Genomic DNA, 7,365 nt, shown 5'->3' with positions numbered 1-7,365 from the left:
AGAGTACAGATTAATGGAAGATTAGGGGGGAGGATTGTAATGGGCAGAGGTCTTAGACAGGGGTGTCCTATGTCACAGCTTTTATTTGCGTGCATACAGGACCCCTTTTATAGAATGGTGGAGCGCCATATGGGCGTTAGTGAAGGGGTTGGGGGGGTACTGAGGGCGTTTGGCCTGTTCTCATAGGGTATGTGGATGATACCACTGTATTGGTTAGAGAGGGGATGTCCATAAACGCCTTAGATGGAGTGGTCGACACGTTTGCATGTGCGACTGGTATGAGGGTAAATTCGGAGAAGTCCATGGTTATGGGGTTAGGAACTTGGGGGGAGAGGGTCGAGTGGGGTAGTGCAGTCGTAAAGAAGCGGGTGATGTCATTAAAAATTTGTGGTCTAATCTATGCTGATGATCTTGAGGTTGCACGTGTTAATAATTCGGTCAGGTTGGTAGAAAGGATACTGGGTCGATTGGGAGCATTGCGGCCTTATCATTTGACCCTTGTGCAGCGTGCCATTGTAATTAACGTTTTATTGTATAGCAAGGTTTGGCATGTGGCTGCTGTGTTCCCTTTAATGGGGACGGCAATTGCAACTATACTTAGAGGGGTTTTTAAATTTTTGTGGGGTTCAGGTTGTGACTGGCTTAGAAGGGATGTAGTAATGTTACCTGTGCGTCAGGGGGGGTTGGGTTTAATGAACTTAAAGAGGAGGGTTAAATGTATCTTCATTAAAAGGGAGGTGATGAGGGAGGGTGTGAGTGGGGGGGGGTTGGTTAAGGTACACAATAAATTGAAACGCATGTTTTCTGGGACGGAGTTGAGGGAGTGTGAAACTATTTTGAGGGCAGTGGTGATGGTAAGGGATCTGGGTAAGGTAAAAATAAGTAGGCTGTGTAGGATGTCGGCAGAAAGGGTTGTGGCTCCGGTGGAGGGGATTTTCCCCATGTATGACTGGGGATGTATATGGAGAAGGTTTGGTAAGTTAAGGTTACAACCCCGTGGACGTGAGGTGATGTATCGGTTTTTGCATGGGATTTTACCATCGGGAGTGGTCTTACGAGCTAGACGGGTGGTTGAGGGGGGGGGGTATGTGGAATATGTGGCGGGGAGGATTCTGCATTCCATGTAGTGTATTTTTGTGAGGGGTTGGGGAGCGTCAGGGGTTGGTTGAGCAGGGTGTTGCATAAGATAAGTGGTCAATACTTCTCTGTTCTGCGGGCTTTGAGTCTTGATGTGGGGGGTATGGATGAAAGTATTATTAGGGCTGTGGGGTACATTATGGTAGATTATGTCTACATTATGTGGGGAATGCGGGGGAAAGGGGTAAGTGAGGTGAAGAGGAGGGTATTGGCTGTTACGTTTTATAAAACGTTGTGCCGTAATAGAGAACTTTATGGGAGGAGGTGGGAGCGGGATTTCTCTGAGGGATATCAAGACCTTACATTAGAGGTTTTATTAAATTTGTAAATTGGGTGGGTGGGGCAGGGTAGGGATGGTACAATGTGTCATGTTGATGGGCTGTCAGGGGTGGAAACGGGGTCGCCTCCTGGTATGTAGCGGGTGAATGTGTATGAACTTGGGCGTATGATGTGTATTCATGGTTTGTGACGAGTATACTCTATATATGTGTTTGATTTTGTAGTGGGATTGTTCTATGTATGTTATTCATATGCATGTTTTAGGTGCTTGTAGAGGTGTCAGTGTGTTGGATCCTTGTTTATTAATATATTCTGTGTTTGATGAACATATTGTTTTTACCTTATTCTCAATACATTACGTTAATTGTATTTAATGTATAAGGTGTCCTACTTTATAATTTACAAAGTGACAATATATGCATATTATGGTGTGTTTTGTTAATCATATAACAATGCAATTGGAATTAGTCGTTTATTGGTTATCATAGGTGTAGGGGTTTTCATGTATGGGTGAGGAGGGATATTTGTGTTATCTCAAGTTCATGTTTGTGTGGTTGTTAATGATTTAGTCTGTGTAAGACCTGTTTTTGTCTTTATCTATCTCTTGTATTGTATTGTTCTAAATAAAATATAAAAAAAAAAAAACTTCACAACACCCTTACATTTAACCCCTTATTACAGCTTCCCCTACCCACCTCACTTCACAGTCTGGCTTCACCAATTAACTTCTAACTCCTTTCCATTCTGGTAGACCAGAAAGGTTTAATCAATGGTTTTATCCTTCCAAATCCCCCTCAATAAATCTTCATCAGAGTACAAAACAAATTCTGGCCACAAAATAGAGCGAAACACCAACGTCAAAGACCTGGGAGTGATTATATCGGAGGATCTCACCTTCAAGGACCATAACATTGTATCAATCGCATCTGCTAGAAAAATGACAGGATGGATAATGAGAACCTTCAAAACTAGGGAGGCCAAGCCCATGATGACACTCTTCAGGTCACTTGTTCTATCTAGGCTGGAATATTGCTGCACTCTAACAGCACCTTTCAAGGCAGGTGAAATTGCCGACCTAGAAAATGAACAGAGAACTTTCACGGCGCGCATAACGGAGATAAAACACCTCAATTACTGGGAGCGCTTGAGGTTTCTAAACCTGTATTCCCTGGAACGCAGGAGGGAGAGATACATGATTATATACACCTGGAAAATCCTAGAGGGACTAGTACCGAACTTGCACACGAAAATCACTCACTACGAAAGCAAAAGACTTGGCAGACGATGCACCATCCCCCAATGAAAAGCAGGGGTGTCACTAGCACGTTAAGAGACCATACAATAAGTGTCAGGGGCCCGAGACTGTTCAACTGCCTCCCAGCACACATAAGGGGGATTACCAACAGACCCCTGGCAGTCTTCAAGCTGGCACTGGACAAGCACCTAAAGTCAGTTCCTGATCAGCCGGGCTGTGGCTCGTACGTTGGTTTGCGTGCAGCCAGCAGCAACAGCCTGGTTGATCAGGCGCTGATCCACCAGGAGGCCTGGTCACAGACCGGGCCGCGGGGGCATTGACCCCCGAAACTCTCTCCAGGTAAACTCCAGGTAAACTCCAGGTCAATTCCATTTATCGGGGGTTGTGTCGTGTTGTTGTCTCCTGACCTGTTTTGCTGACTCAGCCATTTTTAAAACACTGAGGTTCAGTACATTTATTATAGGCAACGTTTTGCCACGAGTGGATTCTTCAGTCCTTGTTTTCTCTGTATTAGGAATGAAGAAGCCACTCGTGGTGAAGCGTTTCCTTTAATAAATGTCTTGAACTGTACATGTCTTTTTCTACACCTAACAGAACTGCCAACAACACCCTCATGCAGTGCTGCCAACCCTTCTAACAGGGCTGTCAACAACACCATCATGCAGACCTGCCAACCCTTCAAACTGGGTTGCCCACTTACCCTACTAACAGGGCTGCCAACAACACCCTCGTGCAGTGCTGCCAACCCTTCTAACAGGGCTGTCAACAACACCATCATGCAGACCTGCCAACCCTTCAAACTGGGCTGCCCACTAACCCTTCTAACAGGACTGCCAACAACATCCTCATGCAGTGCTGCCAACCCTTCTAACAGGGCTGTCAACAACACCATCATGCAGACCTGCCAACCCTTCAAACTGGGCTGCCCACTAACCCTTCTAACAGGCCTGCCAACACCCCGGTGCAGCTATGGCATCCCTTTAAACAGGGCTGCCAACAACACACTTATGCAGTGTGCCAACAAAATAGAGCGAAACACCAACGTCAAAGACCTGGGAGTGATCATGTCGGAGGATCTCACCTTCAAGGACCATAACATTGTATCAATCGCATCTGCTAGGAAAATGACAGGATGGATAATGAGAACCTTCAAAACTAGGGAGGCCAAGCCCATGATGACACGCTTCAGGTCACTTGTTCTATCTAGGCTGGAATATTGCTGCACACTAACAGCACCTTTCAAGGCAGGTGAAATTGCTGACCTAGAAAATGTACAGAGAACCTTCACGGCACACATAACGGAGATAAAACACCTCAATTACTGGGAGTGCTTGAGGTTCCTAAACCTGTATTCCCTGGAATGCAGGCGGGAGAGATACATGATTATATACACCTGGAAAATCCTAGAGGGACTAGTACCGAACTTGCACACTGGCACTGGACAAGCACCTAAAGTCAGTTCCTGATCAGCCGGGCTGTGGCTCGTACGTTGGTTTGCGTGCAGCCAGCAGCAACAGCCTGGTTGATCAGGCGCTGATCCACCAGGAGGCCTGGTCACAGACCGGGCCGCGGGGGCGTTGACCCCCGAAACTCTCTCCAGGTAAACTCCAGGTAAACTACGAAAGCAAAAGACTTGGCAGACGATGCAACATCCCCCAATGAAAAGCAGGGGTGTCACTAGCACGTTAGGAGACCATACAATAAGTGTCAGGGGCCCGAGACTGTTCAACTACCTCCCAGCATACATAAGGGGGATTACCAACAGACCCCTGGCAGTCTTCAAGCTGGCACTGGACAAGCACCTAAAGTCGGTTCCTGACCAGCCGGGCTGTGGCTCGTACGTTGGTTTGCATGCAGCCAGCAGCAACAGCCTGGTTGATCAGGCGCTGATCCACCAGGAGGCCTGGTCACAGACCGGGCCGCGGGGGCGTTGACCCCCGAAACTCTCTCCAGGTAAACTCCAGGTAAACTACGAAAGCAAAAGACTTGGCAGACGATGCAACATCCCCCAATGAAAAGCAGGGGTGTCACTAGCACGTTAGGAGACCATACAATAAGTGTCAGGGGCCCGAGACTGTTCAACTACCTCCCAGCATACATAAGGGGGATTACCAACAGACCCCTGGCAGTCTTCAAGCTGGCACTGGACAAGCACCTAAAGTCGGTTCCTGACCAGCCGGGCTGTGGCTCGTACGTTGGTTTGCGTGCAGCCAGCAGCAACAGCCTGGTTGATCAGGCTTTGATCCACCAGGAGGCCTGGTCACAGACCGGGCCGCGGGGGCGTTGACCCCCGGAACTCTCTCCAGGTAAACTCCAGGTAAACAGGTCTGCCTAACAGCACCCTCATGTAGCACTGCCAACCCTTCAGACTAGGCTGCCGACTGTTCTAACAGGGCTGCCAACTAACAACCTCGTGCATTTCTGCCAACCGTTCATGCAGTTATGCCAACCCTTTTCACAGGGCTGCCAACAACACCCTCATGCAGTATGCCAACCCTTCATGCAGCTATGCCAACCATTTTAACAGGTATTTCTAGGGCTGCCAACCAACACCTTCATGCAGTACTGCCATCCCTTCAGACTGGACTGCCAACCAACCCTTCTAACAGTTACCAACTAACTCTTCATGCAGTTCTGCAAACCATCCCTTCATGCAGTTTTGCCAACCTTATTATCATGGCTGCTAATCAACCCTTAATGCAGTTCTGCGAAATAACGCTTCATGCAGAGCTGCCAACCGTTCTAACAGGGCTGTCAACCGACCTTTCATGCAGAGCTGCCAACTCTTCTAACGAGGCTGCCAACCAACCACCTCATGCAGCACTGCAACCCTTTTAACAAGATGCCAGCCTACCCCCTCGTGCAACACTGCCAACCTTTCATGCAGTTCTGCCAACCATTCTAAGAGGGCTGCTAAATAACGCTTCATGCATATCTGCAAACAAACCCTTCATGCAGTGCTGCCAACCCTTCTAACAGGTTATCTTAGATAATCTATACACACATGCGGTTCCTGTCAAGGCAGGCGAAATTGCTGACCTGGAGAATATACAGATAACTTTCACAGCACGTATAAGTATGATATAGCACCTAAATTATTGGGAATAGTTGAAGTCCCTTGATTTGTATTCCCTGGAATGCGGGCAAGAAAGATACATGATAATATACATTTAGAAAATCCTAGAGGGACAAGTTCCAAATCTACTACATACATAGAACACTAAACTCAGATATAAACCCTCCCCTCAAACTTCTCCTTACTAACCTCAACAGAACACATGACCTTAACACAAGACACAGATCACTCTTTGAAGTTCCTCGTGTCCATCTCACACTATGTAAAAACTCAATGCACATACAAGGCCCAAAAATTTGGAATTCATTACCTGTGAATATAAAACAAACACTGTTTATCAATTCAAGACTACTTAAAAACCACTTACTCACCCAAAACTAGATAAATATTGAATAACTGTATTTCATAAATGTATAACCCATGACCCTATCAAACTATCTTTTTAATTACATTACCTAATAGCATAATCCATTCTTTTGAATGCACAGTAACTCATCTAATGACCATATGACCTGTTTCTGCACTACAAATCATTGATTTTATTCGACTCGATCGGATTAATAAACTGTATGACTACATACAGTATACTGATCATTTTGTATCATGTCCAAATAAAAATTATTATTATTATTATTATTATTATTATTATTATTATTATTATTATTATTACACACGAAAATCACTCCCTATGAAAGCAAAAGACTCGGCCTGAGATGCAACATTCCCCCAATGAAAAGCAGCGGCACCGCGAGTACACTAAGATACAACACAGTGTCAGGGGCCCAAAATTGTTCAGCTGCCTCTCAGCATACATAAGGGGAATTACAAATATATCCCTGGCTGGCTTCAAGGCACTGGATAGGCTCCTAAAGTCAGTACCTGATTAGCCGAGCTGTAGTTCGTATGTCGGTTTACGTGCGGCCAGCAGTAACAGCCTGGTTGATCAGGCCCTGATCCACTACAAGAACTGGTCACAGACTGGGCCAAAGGGACGTTGACCCCTGAAACCCTCTCCAGGAATGCTGTTATGTATGACAAATTATGTACCTGTACCTGAATGAACTTACTTAGCACTTCATTCAGTGCTGCTAACCCTTCTAGCAGGGCTGCAAACCCTTCCAACAATGTTGTCAGTCAATCTTTCATGCAGAACTGCCAACCCTTCTAACAGGGGTACCAACCAACCCTTCATGCAGTTCTGCCAACCTTTCATGCAGTTATACCAACCCTTCTAATGGGGCTGCTAAATAACCCTTCATGCAGTGCTGCCAACCCTTTAGACAGGGCTGCCACTCAACCCTTCTAACAACGTTGTCAACCAACCTTTCATGCAGAGCTCCCAACCCTAACAGGGGTGCTAACCAACCCTTCATGCAGAGATGCCAACCCTTCTAAGGGGGCTACCAAAACCCTTCATTCAGAGCTGCTAATGTGTAAAATATTTTAAATTTCCGAAGCTATAGTGCTTAATGGATGTTTAATGTGTTGATTTGGGTCAAAAAAATGTATTTGAAAATGGAAGAAAACCAAGAGGTTCCCTCTGCGCCTGTGCGGATGTGCAGTGGGGACGGGAGTGGGAGTGTTTTGAATGGAGTTAAGAGGCTGGGAAACAATGGGA

The sequence above is a fragment of the Cherax quadricarinatus genome, chromosome 65, assembly GCF_038502225.1.
Source record: "Cherax quadricarinatus isolate ZL_2023a chromosome 65, ASM3850222v1, whole genome shotgun sequence".
In the NCBI taxonomy this organism is placed as follows: Eukaryota; Metazoa; Arthropoda; class Malacostraca; order Decapoda; family Parastacidae; genus Cherax; species Cherax quadricarinatus.
This window is presented reverse-complemented; position numbering follows the sequence as displayed.